This window comes from Hipposideros armiger, unplaced genomic scaffold (genome assembly GCF_001890085.2).
Source record: "Hipposideros armiger isolate ML-2016 unplaced genomic scaffold, ASM189008v1 scaffold_19, whole genome shotgun sequence".
Lineage (NCBI taxonomy): Eukaryota > Metazoa > Chordata > Mammalia > Chiroptera > Hipposideridae > Hipposideros > Hipposideros armiger.
Genome location: NW_017731369.1, coordinates 5,533,130 through 5,552,061, shown reverse-complemented (window position 1 = coordinate 5,552,061; position 18,932 = coordinate 5,533,130). Strand labels below are relative to the sequence as shown.

The 18,932-nt window shown below is 53.5% G+C and overlaps 1 protein-coding gene and 1 long non-coding RNA gene across 7 annotated transcripts in view; one reads left to right on the top strand and one right to left on the bottom strand.

The window, feature by feature from the left end:
* GSE1 (Gse1 coiled-coil protein) overlaps positions 1-18,932 on the bottom strand; it is a 439,129-nt gene that overhangs the window by 377,264 nt on the left and 42,933 nt on the right. The gene's annotated exons all lie outside the window — the stretch shown is intronic.
* LOC109378685 (uncharacterized) lies at positions 4,662-10,857 on the top strand. 2 transcript variants are annotated; one of them, XR_002123047.1, is made up of 3 exons: positions 4,662-4,805; positions 6,016-6,136; positions 10,805-10,857. It is a non-coding gene; the product is annotated as an uncharacterized LOC109378685 (long non-coding RNA). The 2 variants fall into 2 exon arrangements; XR_002123046.1 differs by having other exon boundaries at positions 4,662-4,889.

Sequence of the window (18,932 nt, the reverse complement as noted above, 5' to 3'; positions counted from 1 at the left end):
CCGGCAGCCACCACAAATGTCCCCACTTTATAGATGAGGACGTTGAGGTTTAGAGAGGTTCCGTTCTGGGCCAGTGGGAGCTTGGGGAAGATGCCCTAACGGGTGTCTGGCCCATCCTCAGTCCTAAAGAAAGGGTGGGGCATAGAGGTGGAGGAGAGAACCCTTGGAAGCCTGGTTGGTGTCCCACCACCTCCAGGAAGCCCTCCCTGACCATCTCTGCAGGGCAGAGGGCTTAAAGCAAAGAGTTCTGGGTTCCTGCGGACCTGAGCCTGAATCTTTCTCTGTTGCTTATTAGCTGTGTGACATATTCCTAAATCAAGGCACAGGGAGGGGGAGGTGCACTGGGTCAAAGACACAGTTCTTTCAGAGACTCACAGATACCCCCTCCCCAGGGGGGTGTGGTAAATGTTTAACAACCAGCTTTCTGAAAAAGCAAAAACAAAACAACTCTGATCTGTAGCCTCTGCCAATTTCCTTGGTGTCAATTCCCACTCACAGCTGATTTTGAGCTACCAACGTGAGGTCACTCGAGGTGGAGTTGAGAAGAGGTGTACACAGTTTGGCCCCAAGCACGGACAAGAAGCGCCCAGGAGGCAGCACAAGGGAACACAACCCAAGTGGGCATCTGCTAAGCACTAGCTGCTGGGCTGGGGCTGCTGCACTGAATCCTCAGCACTGTCTTTTCCAGTGGAAATCCCTAGCCCCGTTTTACTCATGTCAAGACCAAGCTTCAGCGAGGGGAGGCCATGGGGTACATAGCCAGAAAGTATCAGAGACACGTTCAAACCCAGGTCTGCCTGTCTCCAAAGCAGGGAGAAAGGCTTCTTATAGGAACCCGGGAAGATGGGAGCCCACTTCCTCATGTATGCCAGGCTGGACCTCAGGACCTCAAGGGGCAGCTTTGGATTAATAAGGCCATTTTTCAAAAGTGAGCCCGGGCGGTCAAAAGTAGGGTTGGAATATTTCATCTGCCTTCTGTGGATGGAGAACAGCCCAGCCTGGCACCAACAGGAAGGGCGTGAAATTCCCAATGGGGAAGCGACGGGCTGGGCTAATGACTGTGGGCCACACAGAAAACACCATGGCACACGCAACGTTTGATTAAAACAGTGACAACGGCTGAGCGCTGCACTTGTGCTAGTATTTCATCTTCACAAGAACCCTTTGAAGTTGGCACCAATGGTCCCAACTTTCCAGACGAGGGAGCTAAGGCTCAGGGAGTTTCAGTGCCTTGCACACAGCCATGCAGCTAACCGGTGGAGCTGCAGGCCTAATGTTGCAGGCCCTCAGAAAAGTGTTTCCCACTGGGCCGCAGGCTTTTACAAACAGCTCCGCGCACACAGTTCAGTGTCTGGCCGGTACTTAGGTACATATGGACGGATTCTGTAACCAGCAGATAGAGACATGGAACATTTTCAGTCCTCCAGGGCTCCCAGGGCCCCTTCCCAACTGACAGGTCTCATCACTGTCCGGATGGGCTGGGGTGTCCGCCCTGCAACCCCTTGGAACAGAGTCTAGCGCGACGATTCTTGAACACAACCCCTGCCAGCCTGAAGGCACCTCAGTTTGAGATCCTCGGGGTTCCAGTGTGGGATTTCAGGATCCAGTCCCGGGGTGCCCACCGTGGAGAGAGATTTCTGTTATGCACAAAAAAATGGCAACATCACAGAACCTGGGTGATCCCCCAACCCTGTCCGGAGGGGGACAGTTACCCAGAAGGAGCCGTCCCAGGTCTGTGCCTCCCACCTCTCTTGGCCTTAGCTCCCTCTCCTGCACAGCCACCATGGCCTCCATGGAAACCTGCAGCCAGGATTCAATGACAAGCTATCTGGCATTGAAGGGACAGTGGCTGCTAAGAGGCTCTGAGCCCCAGCTTTAGGGGGAGGCTCAAGGGGAGAGAGGGGGAATTCTCAGAGCAGCATGTCAGCGGTACGTCCACGTCCCTTCTCGTGGCCCTTGCAGCATCACCTTCTTTCCACGCCTGCAGCACCCCCTTGTCCAGGAGAGCATTTCCGCCTGCCTTGCTCACGTCCCTTGCCCAGCTCAATATGCATCGGCCCCTGTCCCTTGAAAAGAGCCACCTTGCCTCCTTTCTCCGCATGAGTCACGGTGGTCTGTTGCAAACCCAGCTCTCGTCATGGACCCCTTCTTGCTGCCCTCCAATGGTCCCCTCCACATTGACAGAAAGGCCACTGCCTTCCCCAGTGTGGGGCTCTGCTCTGCAGGGTGAGTCTCACTAGCCAGGAACACAGGAGGTCATTAGATGTCTGTTGGATGCACTGACTAAATGAAAGTAAAAAAGTAAAAAATGGGAAGGGAAAGGATGGGGGAGGGGGGGGAGGAACAGCATCAGCACTCTGCAAATGCCCCTGCCCTGACCAGGCCTGAACCCAGGGTGGCCTCCATGAGGCCCAGGGTCCTGGGGCACCAGGGAGACAGCCCGACCGGCAGGGCCTGAAGCCCTCCCATGTCCCATGCCGGGGCTCCGACCCAAATCCTGCCTGACTCCTCAGAGCAGGGAGAAAGGGAGCAGGGAGAGGGGCCAAGACAAGCAAAGAGACTTCCAGAGCCCCTTCCCAGGACGCTGAGGCAAGGGCTGCTCTCACGCCTGCTCCAGATTCCACCAGCAGAACCAGGAGCCAACAGCTGACGAAATCCTGGCTGCCTGCGGACGCTGCCCGCCCGCCAGGGCCCCAGCCTCCCACGCCATACCCTCCAGGGCTGCGGGGCATGATGGGGCTGCAGAGGGCAGAGGGATGTCTCCAGAACACCACCTTCTTGGATGACTGCCTCCGTGGGAGGTGATGGTTCTAGAAGAAAAACAAACAAGCGCCGGGGGAGGGAGGAAGCAGGCAGCAGATGCTGGCAGGCGAGACGCAGTGTCTGGGGGAGGTCAGGGCAGGCTGGCGGGTGGCTGGGCTGGAGGGTGGCCCCGCGGGTGCCCTATGGCGCCAGGCCAGGGTTGGGCCCCCAGGCCCTTCCAGTTGGATCTGACAGGGAATCTGGGCAGAGAAAAGTGTCCTTGGCGGGACGCCACCACCCAGGGGTCCTCCTTCTCTCACAGCCAACACTCCCTCCTGTCTTGGGTCTGACAGCACCTTTGGCTGGGTGGCCCACGCCAGGACCCTGGGTCTCAGCGCCCTACCGTCCATTATTTCCCATTGCCCTCGCCTGTGGTCAAGCCCTTGGCCTTCCTCCCACAGCACCCTTTATTTATTCATTCAACTCATTATTAGGGAGCTCCTGGGACGTTCCAGGCACCGGAGTTGGAGCAGCAGACAGATCTTGTCTTGCCTCATGGAGCTTTCATTCACTCACCCCCCCACCCCAATCTCTTCCAGATGAGGTGAACCCCCAAGCATGCATTCAAAGCTGTCAGCTCCTAGTCTGGTCCCAGCCCAGCCTTCCAGTCATCTGGACAGGCTGCCCAAAGTGTGTGCCGTGCTCATGCCCTCCTCCGAGCCTTTGCCCATGCTGTTCCCTCCACCAGGCATCCTGATCTGTCCCCTCTGCCCGTGACCCACTTTCACTCTTCTTTCAGGAAGTCTGCCTCATCCCCTCCACGGGATACTAGCTTTAAACTGAAGTCTGCTCGTGTGTGAGATCGAGGTGACAAGCACACCGTGTGGCACTTGAGGAAGGGGTGGCAGGAGCAGTCAGGCAGAGATCGCAGCGGTGGGAGCAGGAAGGGCACAGTTCTGAGGCCTTACAGGCAGCAGTTGTTCCCTCACAGTCCCTGGGACATTCCACCCAAAGCTGGAGAGAGAACTGCTGCTCTCACATGCCACTCTCCTGCTAATTGAACTTTCAAGGGCTCCCCATGGCCCGACCACAAAGTCCAAGAGAAGCTGCGTGTTGGCACCCAAGAGCGGGCATTTATGTTGGCTCCAACCTATCCCCTCCCACCTCTACTGCAGACCCAAGCTCCATCACGCCCAGGCCCATGCACCTGCAATTCTCTCTCCAAAACACGCTTCCCTCTTTTCTACATCTGACTAGTGCTTACTCAGTCCTCCTCATCCCCTCAGGGAAGCCCTTGCTTTCTCCCAGGCATACTGAAACCCATCCCTCCCTGTTCTCAGGCCCTGAGCCACTGATGTCACCTATGGCATCACGCTCCTTGAAGCAGGTACTTCGACCAGCCCATTTTACAAATGAGGATGAGGCACAGAGAGGTTAAGTCACATGGCCAGGTCACACAGCTCGGCAGTGATGGGGCTGGGCTGGGAACCAGCCAGACTCCAGAGTGCCTTACACAGCTTGGATTGTCTACAGCACTAGACAATCCACACCGTGTTGCTCTGCTTTTCGTTTCTGTGTCCCCCAGGCCCCCCAGCTTCTGGGCCTGCTGGCCAGAGGTGAAGACCCAGCCAGGACGCCACCTAGGAGTGTGGAATGAACCTCTGTGGCTTTATCAGGCTCAGACCTTTGTGATTTTAACCTTGAAATCAATATCAGCTGCTCAACTGCCCACCCCACAGGGGAAGCTGCAAGACCCTGGACAAGGTGCTAACCTCCTCCAGGCCTCAGTTTCCCACTATCTGCAATGCGGGCCAAGCAGCTGGTCCCTGGAGTCCCCAGTCCCATGGGAAGAAAGCCAAGTCCTGCTGCCCTTTCCGGTCCCGTGGTCCAGCCTTGGGGCTGCCCGGGAGCCGCCGCCGGCAGCCAGAGGGAGGAGCCAGGAAATCCGGGCGGGGCGCCCCCCTCCAGCCCGGGCCAGGCGCCGGAGGGGGCGCCGGAGGGGGCGCCGGCTGCCCCCAGAAACGCGCTCCAGATGCGCGAGGCGCTGCCAGCATTCCTGGAAGGTAACGCAGGCCGGGCGGGGGGCGGGGCACGGCCGCAGCCCGCTGCCAGATGTGCACCGCGAACAGCTGCCCTCGGCTAATAAGGTCAGCTCCTGGCTCCGGCGAGCCGCGCACTCGCTGCCGCCTCCGCCCGCCCGGCACCCGCTGCCGAGCTTCCCGGGGCGGCCTGGGGGAGGGGCCGGAACGTCTCCCCACCCTCAGTGGTCTAGGGAGGAGAGATCAGAAGCCTCTTGTGAGGGAGGTGGGGGTCAGAATCACCCAGCCCCCGTCCCCCAACCAACACCTCCCTACCGGGGGAGGACAGAACCCCACCAGTGGGTGGGGGTGCGAGGCTTGCTCTGATTCAGTTTTATTGGCTGTTTCCTTTCAGTAATTGAGAGGAGACCTAGTGCTACGTTTGGGGCAGGGGCCGGGGCCTGAGGGGGTAGGGCACGCTGACCACGTGGGCTCCCCACTGTTGGCTGGGCCGTCTGCCTGGGAAGTGTAATTGCGGGAAGCCTGGAGCTCCTAGGGTTTCCTGCCCCCGCCACGAGGGACATCACGCCCCCAGCCTATCCCCTCTACCTCACCCCACCCCAGGAGCACCCAGTCCTACGTCCAGAGATGTGAGGTCACCTTCCTGCGGTCGGGGAGTAGGGGAGCCAGTTGGAGGATCAGGGCCCAGATTCCTCTCCTGCCTGCCATCCAGGTCCTGGACAGGGCCAAGGAGAGTACCCCCACCTCCTGCCCGCTCTCCCCCGGATAAAGGCGCCGGCAGCCGCCTTTGTTTCTCTGGTGTAAACCAACCCAGATGCGGACTAATCCCCCAGCTGGGCTGGATTTGCTGGCGGCTGCGGCTCTAGCACCTCCCAACCCCTCAGCCCCGCCTTCCCTGCTGCTTGGTTCCCTGGGCTACTGGGGAGGGGGAGAGGGAGGGGGCGTGGCCTGGCAGCCTCGACCTCACCCATCTCCCCCGAGCGCCAAGGGCACAGTGAGGCCACCAGCTTTGGGACCCTGCCCTCGGGTGCCCAGTGACCTAGGGCGAGTCATGTGACTTCTCTGAGCCTTGGTTTTCTTGTCTATAAATTGGGAATAATGAGGACCGGGCCCACAGGTTGTAGTGGGCTCAGCTGAGCTCAGCTACTATTATTAGGATCTGGAATGATGCTCACCTCCCTGACCAACCACTATGAGCGCCACTGCCCCATCTAACCACACATCCCATCTCCAGGGCACAGAACAGCGGTGTCGGTGACTTAGGTGCCCAAAGGATGGCTCATTCACTCCTTCCAAGAACCCGGGAACCTAAGGAGACTGGTGCTGGTATTAATCCCATCGCACAGATGAAGAAGGTGAGGCCCAGAAAGGCCCCAAAGCTAATAACAGACAGGATTATTATAAAAAATGAGGACGTGGCCTAGAGAGGTAAAGTGACTGGCCTAAGGTCACACAGCAAATGAGAGACAGAGAGAATGGATGCCCAAGGGGCAAATCTCGGAGGTGGGAAGGGAGGATACCTTCCCAGCCTTTGCCAAAGCTCCTTATAGCACTAGGTGGGCTTTCCTAGGTGTGGTCTGAAACCCTCCAGAATCAGACCCCTGTGATCCTTGCTAACTATGCAGACTCCTGGGCTCTGGTCTGGTCCTACCAAACTAGAGTCCCTGGGGGGAGGCCCTGGACTCTGCATTTATTACAAGGTATGGTTAGGAGGTGGTTGAGGGCCTACATTCTAGGCTGCTGTGCTATGTGTGTATGGAGGACAAGGCAGCTCTGAAGAGGGCTCTCTGTCACCTCCGGGGCCCAGCCTTCCAGCCTTGGGCCACCCAGGCTGGGAACACAGCCTTCACCTGGGCTGGTCCAGCCAGAAGGCGGGCAGGGTGCCAAGCTCAGAACCTGCCAGGAGTGTCTGATGGACGTGGCGCCTCCTTCCAAAGGCCATTAATCATCCAGAGAAACTCCCCGTCAGTCTGTCTGTTCCTGCTGCCCCCACTCATGCATACACCCCCATATGCACCACATGCAGACACACATAGCACACACGTATGCACACACACATGCATACACCAGGTGCACCCAAGAGGCACATCACGCCCCCCCGCATGCACATACTGCACATGCAAGAACACACACTATGCACACAGGCTCTGCACAGACACACATCATATACTCACACATACCACACAGGCACACAGATTTCACACATCATACACATGTACCACACAACATACTGCATTCAGACCATACATGTGCACGTGTGCACATAGACACGTGCGCACAGGAACACACACATGCAAACAGAGACACGTATGTGTGCACACACAGCTGTCAGAGCAGTTCCCACTCCAATGAGACAAACGGGGCCCCTGAAGCCATTCTATTGGGTTGTCGGAAAAGTCATGACGTATTTTTTCTTTTTCGTTGCAAAAATGTGTCATGACTTTCCCCACAACCCAATAAATACATATTCTAATAGCCTGAACACCCTGCAGCTTCCACTGGGGGCCCCACCCAGGCTCCAGCTCCCCGTTTGTTTGGGGTGCCAATTCTGTCAACACAGTGCCTTCCTGGGGCTTTTCGTCCCCATCCGAAGCTCTGGCTGGTGAGTTAAGTGATTAATAAAAAGTGAGGAAATGAACTAATGATTGGCTGATAAATGTGGTTTGGCAGACATCTCCCTTTACAAGTATGGAGGAAGGTGACCACGTGGATTTTTGGGGTGAGCAGGCTGGGATTATACTTCCCCATGCATTTCACTGGTAAGAATAAGGCCTGGGTAGGGGACCCATCCAGAGCCAGCAGCCCCAAGGCACCCCTGGGACCAGAGTGCAGGTCTCCCAGCCCCTGCCTACTGACCACCCTCTCTGACCAATGGCCACACACCCAGAAGCCCAGCCATGTGTGTCATGCCCTGGAGCCATTCATTCATCCATTTATTCAAACATCAGAAAGGACACAAACACAGGGTTGAGATCCTGCAGATGCGACCAGGGTGGACAGAAGCTGTCTTCAGTGGGAGTAGTCAGGGAGGCCTTCAGGAGGAGGTGACATGCTCAATGAAAAGGAGGTAGGCAGAAAGGCAGGTGCGGTGTCGTATCAGAGGGCAGAAGGCTGTGGTTTCAGCAGGATCCTTCCCACCCCTGAGCCTTGGGAGGCACACCAAGTGACACAGAAACTCAGCTGGGCCACCTTTAGGGCCTTCTTGGCAGCCGACAGGCCTGAGGATCTGTCATTTGCTTTCACTCCCACATCCTGAGTGGGAGCAGTTCTGTCCCACTTTGCTCCAGACACTCAGAGCCTGTCCACACCCTGAGCCCCCATCCACCTGCCATCTGAGGATAGTTTGATCCTTCCTGCACCATGCTTGAGGCCAGAGGGGAGAAGAAGACTGGTGCTCAGATGGGCAGAATGTTTACATTCAGACATGAGGGCTGGCCTTTTCTGTGCCCCCAGAAAGCGGCTCTGGCCAGGGCTTCTCTTTGGGGTTTGCTCATTCTTTTGGGTTCAGAAGGCAGCTCCCAAGGAAGAAGTTGTAAAAACACTTGGCTTGGTGCAGCCGTGTGGCAACAAACGTGTACCTCCTAAGGGATGTACGAGGTGTGATTAAAAAAGTACAGTGAGTGTTTACATTTTAAAAACTGGTTACGGTAAAAGACACATTGCCATTAATCCCCCTTAAAATACTTGCCCTCGCTTCAAACACATTTATCCCATCGTTCTTGCCACTTTCTGAAGCAGTTCTGGAAGTCCTCTTTCGTGAGTGTCTTTGGCTGTGCTGTTGTGGCTGCCTCCATGTCCTGAATCATTTTGACTTTGGAGAAGAGCCGGAAGTCCCACAGCGCCAGATCCAGTGACTAAGGTGGATGAGGACACACCGTAATGTTTTTATTTGACAGAAATTGCCATATACCAGACGTGATGTATGACATGGAGCTTGTCGTGATGACGGATGATTTACGGCACACTTTAAAACACACTTTCTCTCAATCATAGCTCACACCCAACTGGCTGCATAGAGAAACTTGTCACACACTGTTACTAAGGTTCAAAGCGCCACTTCCCGTATTGAAGATCCCTGCCTTTCTGTTGGATGGCACTGGGCAGCAGCATTCACTGTATGTTTTGATAACAACGGAAAGGCTCCAAGTCACACATCACTTCTGGTACGGCAATTTCTGTCAACTAAAAACATTATGGTGTGTCCTCATCCACCTTATTCACTGGATCTGGCACTGTGCGACTTCTGGCTCTTCCCTGAAGTCAAAATGACCATGAAAGGTAAACGTTTGCATCGACTCAGGACATTGAGGCAGCCACAACAGCGCAACTAAAGACACTCACGGAAGAGAACTTCCAGAACGGCTTCAAAAAGTGGCAAGAACGATGGGATAAGTGTGTTAAAGGTGAGGGGGAGTATTTTGAGGGGGATTAATGGCAATGTGTCTTTTACTATAATTTTTTATTTTTTTATTGAAACATTCACCATATCTTTTGATCACACCTCACACCAAAGGCTGATGCTTGGTTCTGGTCTGCCTGACAAAAAGACTTGCTGCTTTCTTGTCTCCCACCCCTCAACTGTGGGGAAGTGAGTCTGGCTGGGCCCAGGCCCTATAAGCCTGGCACTTCCTGAGCCAGGGGCAGAGGGGCCACCAAGCACGGCACTTGTAGCTGTCAGAGAAGGGCCACAGAGTAACACCCACCAGTGGTCAGCATCACTATCAGGAGACCCAGCACCAGGATGGCTCTCCATGTGTTTTTACAAGTTTTTCTGTATCTTCTAAGTTTTCTAGGATAACCAGGCATCGTTTTTGTGCTGGGGAAACAGTAAAGTAAGTGTTCTAAGAGGCACTCACAAGAGGAAGAAGCACAAACTACTACCCTGACACAGATGTGAAACTGTGAGGTTTTTTACATTTTATTTTTATTATTATTTTTTTTTAATTGGGGAATTGGGGGACAGGAACAGCACTGGGGAACTGGGGGAAGGGGAACAGACAAGTTGCTGTCCTTTTGTTGTGCAGTCTAGTTGTGGAGGATGTTGCTTCACTGGCCCAAGTTGGCACCATCATTGCGCTCTTCCCGGGCGAGGCAGATCAGTTGCCGGCTTCTGGACGGCCGCTCACTGCGGCTGCTGGCCGCTCACACTGGCTGCTGGCCACACACGGTAGCCCATGGCAACCCACTGCAGCAGGGGCTGCAGCCCACACCATTGCCGGCGACTCACGGCAGCCCAGCTCCAGGTTGAGCTGTTGTTCAGCATCTTAGCTGTAGAGGGCAGTGTCATGGGCCCTCATATGTGGGATCCAAACCGGAGCCTTCTGGCGTCCCAAGCCAGCTCTTAACCATCGCGCCACTCGGCCGGCCCAAAACTGTGAAGTTTTTAGATAGGCTCTGGGGTCTAGGTAAGTAGCTGCCTGAGAGGAAGACCCAGATTAGATATTGCACTGCTCCCACAGGTAGCTCCGCCCAGAAAGCCCCTAAGGAAGGCAGGAAGAGGGGCTACATCCAGCCAGCTACCCCTCTGTTCCACCCTTGCATCCAACTATTGGTCCATCTACTCATCCATTTGAGCATCCATTTGTCTGCCTAACCATGCGCACACTCAACCATTCATCCATCCATCTTTCCATCTATCCAGCCATCATCCATCATCCATTCATCCATCCAAACACTCACCCATCCATCCAAATATCCATTCATCTATCCAGCCTCCATCTCCTCACTACCATTCCATTCTTCCATCGTTCCATCAGTCCATTCACTCATCTATCTATACATCATCTATCCATCCTTCATTTTTCCATCATTCTGTCCTTCTACCCACTCATCTGTAGTAAGCAACTTTTTCATGTAATCTAACCAGCATCTGTTCCCCCACCCCCACCCTGCCACAGTGGGGCTGTCAATCAACATATTCCTTTTCCCTTTAGAGGGGTGGGCATGTGCCCCAGGCTGGATGCATCAGAATCTTCCCTGTGACATTTGCTATTACCACTCTTCCCCTTCTCTGGTGTCACCAGATGTCACCCTGGAACTGCTGATGGCCATCTCTGACAGCACATGGGGAGAACCTGTCAAAGAATGACTCCCATACAGAAGAAAGCAGAGCTGAGGATGGAGAAAGGGAAAAACCTGAAGACATTCATTGGATGAGCCCTGGATCCAAGCGTTCCTGAAGCCACCATACCCCTCATCCACTCAGCAAACCCCCCTTGTGCTAGAGCAAGTTGAAGCTGGGTTTGTGTCACTTGCAAATAGAAAGGTCAACGGGTAACACAAGCCCTTCTAATAGAGGACAAGGTGGTTTAGAACCTTTTAGATGCTTGTCTCTGAGTCAAACAAGGACACTCAAAGGACACATAAGCCCTGCCCTTGCATGCCAGAGGCTGACCCTCCAGTTGGAGAGGCAGCTCTAAAACACAGTGAGGAAAGCCACACAGCCCAGATACTCGATGCCAGCATGGGATCAAAAGAGGCCAGACAAGGAGACAAGGCACCTATAGTAAAAGCCTCTGTGTTCCTATCTATAAAATTGAGACAGCAGCCCCTACAGTACAAGGCTGCTCGAAGATCAGTGAGGGAGCAGACCGTCTGGGCTGCCCACCCACCAGCCATTCCTAACCCCTTCTTTTCTGGATGGCACAGCCTGCCCCCATAAAATCTGACAAGGTCAGAGACACATGTTCCCAGCACCCCTGCAGTTACAGATGGCATGTGAACCAGCCCTGGAGAAGCAGACCCAAGTTTGCTAAAATGTTCTAGGAAACATTCTTCCCCCAAAGAGACAGAGCAAGGGGATCCCCTACCCCTCTCTTCCCATCCTGTTTTTGGCTGCTATCATGTGAAAACATGATGCTTGGAGCTGCGGCAGCCAGTTTGCAACCATGAGGAAAGGGTCAAGAAAATCACACTTGGATTTACTATGATTTAAAGAAAAGTTCATCTTATACACTTGGGACAGTGGGCTGCGGTTTACCCTCTCTTGATGATGGGAGGCAGTCTCATGAAGCAGTTAAGAGTATGGATTCCAGAGCCAGCCTTCTTGGGTTCAAATCCCAGTTCCACTACTTGCTGGCTGTGTGACCTTAGGCGAGTTACTTAACCTCTCTGTGACTCTGTTCCCTTCTCTATAAAAAAGGTATGATTTGTGTTAAATGACTTAGTATAAATAATACTTAGCACAGTGGTTGGTACATAGAAAGCGCTCGACAGACATTAGCTTTAACTAGCCATCACAGTCAGAGAATATGGGGGTAGGGGTGGACCTACCCTGTCAGACGCGCTGGGAGAAGCTGGGCGGGCACAGAGGCCCAGGCCCACAGAAGCTGAACAGGAGCTGTGAGCCTGCTCCTGGCCTTGGCATGGTGGAGGCCGTGCTGACTTGCTCTGTGTTCACCCTGCCAAGGCCAGAGCAGCTGGCTCCAGCCTGCCGATGACTGCAGGGAAAGGCGCCCCATGACGCAGCCCACCCGCCTCCCCTCCGACACCCCTGCTGCCCAGAAGCCAGGCTGGCAGGCCACGAGTTGGACATCCTGTTGGCCTGCGGGGACCTCAGTCCCTGGTCCAGAGATGTCTCCCCCACCACTCTGCAGGCCGCCTCCTTGTCGCCCAGCAAGTTAGCTTCACCTTTGGTAGAGAAAGCAGTGTCTCTCCCTCCACCCCTCTCACTGGAGCTGTGTGGAAGCAATTTCGCTTGGCAGCCTGGCAACAGTGAGTCAAAACAGTTGTTTGGCGTGTCCTATGCCCAGGCCTTGCACAGCTCAGAACAGGCTGCTGAGCAGGGGGCCGCGTAACTCATTTGGGTGTGTTCTCCTCTCCAGTGAGGGCTGAAGGCCCCAGGCTCAAGGGTCCCCAGGGTCCTTTGCAGCAGGGTAAACTGAGGCAGAAGAAGGCTCTCATCTCTGCACCATCTCTTCTGAATAGATCCTTTCTGCTAACTGGTCTTCTGGGCTCAAAGCCCCCTCCTCTCCCAAAACCTAATTAGACATGACTGATCTGCCCTCCTTTCTATCTGTGCCTGCTACCCATAATGCACGTGGTTCTCACAGGGCCTGGGAAATGCTAGGCACATACTGTAGGCAAGGTCTTTTTTACACACAACACCTCGTGGCATCTCCATGACAACCCCAGAGACAGGCACTATCATTATTCCCATTTTACAAGTGAGGACACTGAGGCTCAGGGAGTGAATCCCTTGCCCAGGTCACACAGCTAGTCCATGGAAGGGCAGGGATTCAAAGCCAGGGTTGGCTGACCTTAAAGCAGGGGCATTAATTCCAATGATTCAGCATTCCCAGAAGCTTCTGGCCCCAGAGTTTTGCCATCCCCCCTCCTGGCCATCCTGCACAGTGCTGCCTAAGAACAGAGTTTACAAACCTCCCCCGCTCAACAACCTTCAATGGCTCCCTAACACCCATTGTAAAAAAAACAAACCACATCCTTTGCAAATCCCTCCCCATCCCTGACTCCTGATATCATCCCTGTAATCCACTTATTCTTCACCACGAACCACGTGAAAGGCCCCCTTGAGAGCCTGGAATACTTGCTGCCTCCTCCACAGGCCAGGCATGCACCCGCCTCAGGGCCTTTGTACATGCTGTTCCCGCCCCCTGGAAGCCACTTTCTCCCCACTCCCCCTCTGCTTAACTGCCACCTCCTCAGAGAGGCTCCCTGGCCTTCCCTAAGGCAGCCCTCCCCACAATACCTCTCTCCTGCAATATTTTCTCGATCATTCTTCTCACTCCCTAGCATGGCATTCTCTTAGCCTTGACTTATCTGTTTCATGTTTGATGCCCCCAATCAGAATGTGAGCCTTGCCTGTCATGTCTACTGCTGCATGCCCTGTGCCAGCACACAGTCAACATTCAGGAAATGGTGAGTGAATGAGTGAGTAAATGAACGAATCTCCATCTCTAGGGGCTCAGCACAGAGCCAGAATATATCCAGACTCCTGGCTGGCCTGAACCACCCCCCACTCTGACCCCAACCTCCAAGGTCCGCCTCCATGACTCTCGAGGACACTCAACTTCATAGACTTCCTCAAATTTGCCTATGCAATGTCTGCCGCCCAAATCACCCTTTCTCTTTCACTCACACGGCCAACTCCTGTGCATTCCTCAAGAGCCCCCTCAAGTATTGCTTCCTTTGCAAGGCAGAGCTGGTCGTACCCCCTTGACACCTTCTGTCCTGTGGACATCCCCACTGTGAGGCTCACGGGGAGAGGTTTACATGTGCTTGCCTTCATGGAACACAATGCCTGCACGCAGCAGACACTCACTACACCAGGGTAACCAACCACCTCCTCTCAGTACCTGCACTACATACAGGCCTCCTCTGCTGAGGAGACTCCACTCTATGTGAGCTCCACAACAGCACCAGGCTCTCTGATGGTGGGGCTGTTTTGTTCACTGTTATGTCCTCAGTGCAAAATCCAATGCCTGTTGGATGAATGGACAGACAGGCTGACAGGTGAATAGGCAGATGGAAGAATGAAAGGAAGGAAAATGGATGGATGGATTGGTGGATAGATGCCCAGAAGGAAAAAAAAAAGATGAATGGATGGATGAATGAAAAGAAAAAAGGAATCAGGTAAGACAGATAGATATATGAAAGGATGGACAAACAGATGGAAGAAGGAAAGACGGACGGATGGATGGATGGATGGATGGATGAAGGATGGAAGGATGTCTGGGCTGGTGAGTGGACAGATGGATGGCCGGGTGGATACACGCATGCATGGGATGGATGGATGGAAGGACAGAAAAGATGGATGGATGCATGGGTGGATGGGTAGGCAGGAAGTTGGGTGTGGAGAATGACTACTGCTTAGGTTACTTATTCCCATGGGTAACCTCAGTTTTCTGACCAGATGAAGAACCCACAAAGGCGTTATCCCTACCTTCACCAACAAATGCTACCACTGCTCAGCGTGAGCAGAGAGAAAGGGCTGTATCAGCTTAGCACGCACCGCCCCCTCCCCGTACCCTCCACATACACTCCACCCACTGAGGTTGTTAGGAGCAGCCCCACAGACAGTGTGCTGGGGCTGAAAACACAGTGCTGTCTCCTAGCAGGGGACACCTACCAAGCCCTGAACATGAACTGGGCCTCATGTCAAGTGCTTTTTTGAAGACTCCACTCTACCTGAGCTCCACAACTGCACCAAGCAATACGCTGCTGCCTCACTCAATCAAAGGGACAACTGTAACCCCAAGAGATGAGCTGCTTGCTCATGGTCACACAGCTGTAGTTGGCTGTGCCAGGATTCGAACCCAGGCAGCCTGGCTCCAGAGCCCACACACTTAGCCACTCTGTCAACAGGCCCTGGGCTTGGCCGTCACGTTCTACTTCCTCACTTTGTGGCATTTTCACTTGCCTTGTCCTTCATCTTAACTTGACTCGTAGTATTTCTTACTTCATAATTTTCCTTAAATCAACTCATTTTTTTGAGCTTAAATAAAGTCAAAATGTACATGGCTACCATAAAAGGAAAATGAGTATTAAGCAACATAAATAGAGGGTAACCCTAAAAATACATACCGTGAAAACTAAGTAATGTTATTTAACTTTCGCCAGATACTATTCCCGACCAAGGCTCTGGGCCCAAGGCCTATTCTCTCTCTATTAAACAGGGAGATCAGGAAGTGTGGTGGTTTAAAAATATGTCCACAGATGCTCTGACACGCCTCCCTTGAACAGGCGGGGCCCTTGAGTGTGGGTCAGACTCAGTGATTTGCTTCTAACGAACAGAACAGGCAGAAGAGACAGTGTGTGGCTTCTGAGACCAGGTCACTTAGAGGCACACAGCTGGCTCTCTTTTGGATCACTCACTCTGGGCAAAGCCAGCTGCTCTATGGAGAGACCCACATGGCAAAGGACTGAGCCCTCCTGTCATCAGCTAGCAAGGACCCGAGGCCTTCAGCCAACCGCTGTGCGAGGCTCCATCTTGGCAGCGCCTCCTCTAGCCCCAGTCAAACTTTCTGATGAGATGGCAGCCCCAAGCGACATCTTGATCACAGCTTCATCAGGGCCAGAACCGCTCAGCTGACCCACTCCCAAATTTCTGCCCTACAGAAACTGTGCGATAATCAATATTTGTTGTTTTAAGCTGCAACAGTTTGGGGTATTTTCTTACACAGCAATAGATAACTCATACAGCAAGCTAGAGAGGCATTAAAGACAGTAATTCCAAACCGAGGTTCTCTGTGAAGTAATCAGAATGATCAAAGGGCAACTGAAAGGGGAATGAGTGGACCCTGATGGGGCTCAATGTATTCTCTGATTCCATGCCCATGCCTGCTCCTTCCAGTCTGCTCTCCACGAATCAGGGAGAGCTCCCCCAATGGATCCCCTTCCCACTTGGAATAAACTCCCAACATTCCATGTGCTCCAGCCCCTAGTGACATCCCCCTTCTCGGACATCCCCCCTGCTCACCCTCCTCCCCGCTCATCCACAGCAGCTATGCTGGCCGCCTGCTTTTTCCTACAAAAACCCCAAACTCATTCCCATCGCAGGGCCTCTACACTGACTGTTTTCCTGTTCCCTCTGCTGGGACCGCTCCTCCATTGGCCTGCACCTCGTCCCACTCAGGGCTTCGCTCAAACCACAGCATCTATTAGTCAATCCCCACTGAGCGCCTGCTCCAACCCTTACCGACTTCATTCGGATCTATAGCCCTGATCACCATGCAATACTGCATCGATGCATATTTATCTGATACCACGGTACACATCCATCCCCGTATCGCTTCACCGTCCTAAACGCCACAGGGGCAGAGGCCGGTCTGTCTTGTTTAGGGCTGCATCTCCTTTACTTGGACCAGTGCCCCCCACACATAGTAGGTGCTCAACAAACCTCTGTGGAATGAGTGATGGAGCCTTTGGATGGCGCCCAGGGCTCAGCGTCCAGGAAACCAGGGAGTCAGACTCGAACTGAACTAAGCTATAAACTCGAACTGGAACAGACCACGCTCATTTGTAGAGCCTTGAGCAAAACCCAAATATAAAAACAGTTTTCGGCTGCCAACCAGACCGAGAATTTTTTTTTTTTAATGAGTTTGGCTCCAGCCATCTCTCCTCTGTGTTCCTAACCCTCCTCTTCCCTTGCTTCTCCCTGATGGCTCTCTCTCCATGTTCAAGCCAAGTGCAGATTTTTCTACCATGGTCCTCTGCTCCTTTGTTCTCTCTTCCCCAGCGTCACGGGGTCTCACCCACGACACAGGAATGCTGTGTATGATTCCTGCTCTGCGGGCCTGTGAGATGTGCCATGTGTTGCCCCGAGAAGCCGAAGGAAGAAGTGTCTCTGCCTCCAGAACATCTTAAAAACGGTGCTGGTGATAGGTACAGGTTTCTGTTTGGGACGATGAGAAATTTCTGGGACTAGACGGAGGTGATGGGGCACAACAGAATGAATGTACTTAATGCAACTAGGTTGTACCCTTAAACATGGTTACAATGGTAAGTTTCACTTTTTAGTTTATTTCCTACACAATTTTTAAAAAAGAGTGTTAAAAAAAAATGGTGCTGGTCCCATTTGGCATCATCAAGTTCAGGAGTTTGAAGACTAATTTATAGCAATGGTAGGTTTGAAGACCTTCTTCTGTGTTTTCCTGAGATAGAACACATGGGTGTGATAGCTTTCGTTCCTGCCTGCCCAATAAATCAACTCATCAGAAACTAACTAAGAAAAAAAATTCAATCTGGTAAAACCACCCAGAATATAAAATTGCAAAAAATTTCACAAACACCCTTTGGGGATAGACAGTACACAGCTTTACTTTTTTTTTTTTTTTTACTTTCCCCTTTTGTACGTAAAATTAACATAGTGAGAAAGAGGAGAGTCAGTGTTTGAATGAAGCTCTGCGGTGCCTGGACACAGACTTCAGCCTGGAGAGGCTGTCACCAGGCGGGAGACCAATGAGACAGAAAATAAATACGCAAAAGCTCCACAGCCTGAGAGAGCGTTTTTACAGAGAACTAGGCCCCCTCCACCTCCGATGCATTTTTAATTGGGCCATGTTTTCGGTTTCCGGGCGGTCTTTTGTGTCCGAGGCCGGTGCTAAAATTCATTACAATTTCCATACTGTTTGACCTGACAGAGATGCTGGTGCGCGGCTGCTAGTACGGAAGGTGGGAATCGGGAGTTTTGAAAAAAAGATATAAATCCCTGGCTGTGTTTTTATATAATCTAAAGCTGCTAGTTGGCGGGTTTCAGTCATCAATGATGTCCTGGAGAACTAACGCAACAGCACTGGGATATGACAATATCCCCAAGGGGAACAGTGCAGGCCATATGTCCTGCCACCAGGGGCTCTGCTTCCAGCCCAATCTGTGGTCCTGCAAACACTTCACGCTGGTGGGCAAGGAGTAGGGATGCCAGAATTGAGGAGTGCTGCCTGGGGGCTGGGCTCCCGTACTGACATTCCGGACAAATCTGTCCCCAGGTCTCAGAGGGTCCAGATCAGGGCAGAATCTGAGAGAGGAAGAGGCCAGGGCCTCCGCTCTGAAGCACGTGAGATTACACCACGGACCCTGGTGAGGGTGGAGGGGATAACGGGGGGCCAGGGCACGGACTCTGCTGAGAAGAAAGAGGTGGAACCAGCATCCTGTCCTCCCCCCGCCCCCAACACACACACACACACACCATATCCACACTGCATCCCCAGCAGACCCTCAGCTGCCATGTGGCCAGGGTGTTGTAGGACTCTCCCGCCCTCCCTGAAGCAAGCCAGCTGGTCATGGGAGACCCTGGGGGACAGGGATGGGCGGCTGAGTCAGATCCTACCAGATCAATCAGAGAGCTGGCCTCTCCACCCAGAGGCAGAAAAACAGCCGGCAAAGGGGCCTGTCATGGGGCCTGGCCCAGGCCAGGCAAGGGGCCTTCGTGCCTGGGGACCATGCTCCACCCACCTGGAGAGCATCCTCTCTGGACCTGGAGTTATTTACAGAGCGGGCTGCTATTTTAAAGCCTCTTATTTAGGAAGCCGGGGCTGGGATGAAGGTGAGGGGGCAGCCCTGACTGGGAGCCTGGGGCCCATAGGCAGTCCCTGGGCTAGAGAGAGCCTGCTGCCATTTGAACAGGGGGCCAATTAATCCCATCGGGGGTGTGGGGGATATGACTTGCCCGTTCACAAGCAGAGTGAGTGTGTG